The sequence below is a fragment of the Arachis duranensis genome, chromosome 9 (genome assembly GCF_000817695.3).
Source record: "Arachis duranensis cultivar V14167 chromosome 9, aradu.V14167.gnm2.J7QH, whole genome shotgun sequence".
Lineage (NCBI taxonomy): Eukaryota > Viridiplantae > Streptophyta > Magnoliopsida > Fabales > Fabaceae > Arachis > Arachis duranensis.
The window spans coordinates 91554274-91556275 of NC_029780.3; the positions used below are offsets into that span (position 1 = coordinate 91554274).

At 39.8% G+C, this 2002-nt stretch overlaps 1 non-coding gene across 1 annotated transcript; it reads left to right on the plus strand.

Moving 5' to 3' along the window:
* Window positions 1-1408: 1408 nt before the first annotated feature.
* LOC127742170 (small nucleolar RNA R71) lies at window positions 1409-1517 on the plus strand. Its single transcript, XR_008003357.1, has one exon. It is a non-coding gene; the product is annotated as a small nucleolar RNA R71 (small nucleolar RNA).
* Window positions 1518-2002: the final 485 nt, after the last annotated feature.

The window sequence follows — 2002 nt, forward strand, 5'->3', positions numbered from 1 at the left end:
AAATGAAAAGTAGAAGAAAGTGTAGAACAAGTAATGTCATAAAAGAGAAAATTAAGGAATACTTACAATGGGAAAGCAAAACCCAAAAGCAAAACTTGAACTATAAAATTCTACATTGAAAACCCAATTAAAACCCTAATGAACTAGAGAGAAAACCTAAGCTAACTACCCTAAAACTACTCCTAAAAATATGTTGTTTTGGTTTATGGTAGTGTACGACATGATATATAGTTGCTTCCCCCTTCAAATATGCTCCAAAGCCTTCAAAAATGGGCCAAAAAACCCCCCAAAACGTGAGTCCACGTGTAATTTTAATGGAGGCACGCGCTGGTACCTGTGCGTACGCACAGGTCTGTGCATGGGCACAGACCTGTGTGTGGGTACAGGTGCTGATTTCCATTCTGTTCTGAGCATGGGCACAGCCTGTACGTGGGCGCAGGTGCTGTTTTTTACCCCTGTGCGTGGGCACAGAAGCTATGCGTGGGCACAGGCTGAGATGATTTTTCTCCTTTATTTTCTTCATGTTTTCTCCCTTTTTGCTTGCTTTCTTCCACTTCTACCAAACCATTCTTGCCTCTAGGACCTAAAATCACTCAACAAATATATCACGGCATCGAATGGAATAAAAGTGGAATTAAATTGCTCGATTTAAGCACAAAAATGCATGTTTTCACATTTAGGTTCAATTTAGGGATCAAACCTAAAAGTATGCTGTTTTAGTGAATAAGTGTGAGTTTATATGATGAAATTCATCCAATTCAAGCTAAAATATATCATCAAATATGGACTCATCAATTGGTCTTAGAGAGGTTGTAGACTATAGTTACTAAGTCAAAAAGGCTCTGCTTAAGGGTCTCCATATGTTCCTGAGAAGATGGGAATGGTGGTCTATTGTTGAACCTGTTTTGGTTCCTTCCACCTTGATTATTGTTGAAGCCTTGCTAAGGCTTCTGTTGATCCTTCCATGAAAGGTTAAGATGATTCCTCCATGAGGAATTGTAGGTATTTCCATAGGGTTCTCCCATGTAATTCACCTCTTCCATGGTGGGTTGGTCAGGATCATAAGCTTCTACTTTAGAATAAGCTTCTTGAATGCTACCAGCTATAACTTGCATTCCAGTCAAATGCTGAGAGATAATATTGACCTATTAGATCAAGATCTTGTTTTGAGCTAATATGGCATTCAGAGTGTCAACTTCAAGAACTCCTTTCTTCTGAAGTACCCTATTACTCACAGGGTTTCTTTCAAAAGTGTACATAAACTGGTTGTTTGCAACCATGTCAATGAGTTCTCTTGCCTCTTCAAGCGTTTTCTTCCAGTGGAGTGATTCACCAACAAAGTTATCCAGTGACATCTTGGATATCTCAAAAAGGCCATCATAGAAGATGTCTAATGTGGTCCAGTCTGAGATCATGTTGGGAGGACATCTTCTAATAAGTTGCTTGAATCTCTCCCAAGCTTCATAGAGGGATTCACCCTCTTTTTATCTGAAGGTTTGAACCTCGACCCTAAGTTTGCTCAATTTTTGAGGTGGAAAGAACTTGGTAAAGAATGCATTGACCACCTTCTCCCATGTGTCAAAACTCTCTTTAGGTTGAGAATCTAACCACACTCTAGCTCTGTCTCTTACAGCAAAAGGAAAGAACATAAGTTTATAGATCTCAGGACTCACTCTATTGGTCTTGACTGTGTCACATATCTGCAAGAAGTTAGATAAGAGTTCATTTGGATCTTCCTGTGGAAGTCCATGGTACTGGCAGTTCTGTTGAACTAAAGTCACCAGTTGAGGTTTTAGCTCAAAGTTGGTGGCACTAATAGTAGGGATGGATATGCTGCACCCATAGAAATCAGAATTGGGTGCAGTATAGGCTCCAAGAACCTTTCTTGCTTCTCCTCCACCTTTAGCATTGCCTGCCATGTCTGTATTTCTTATTTCTTATTTGAATAGATTTGTGAGGTTTCCTCCGGAGTGTTGTGCTCTAACTTATTGTAGGCATCTCC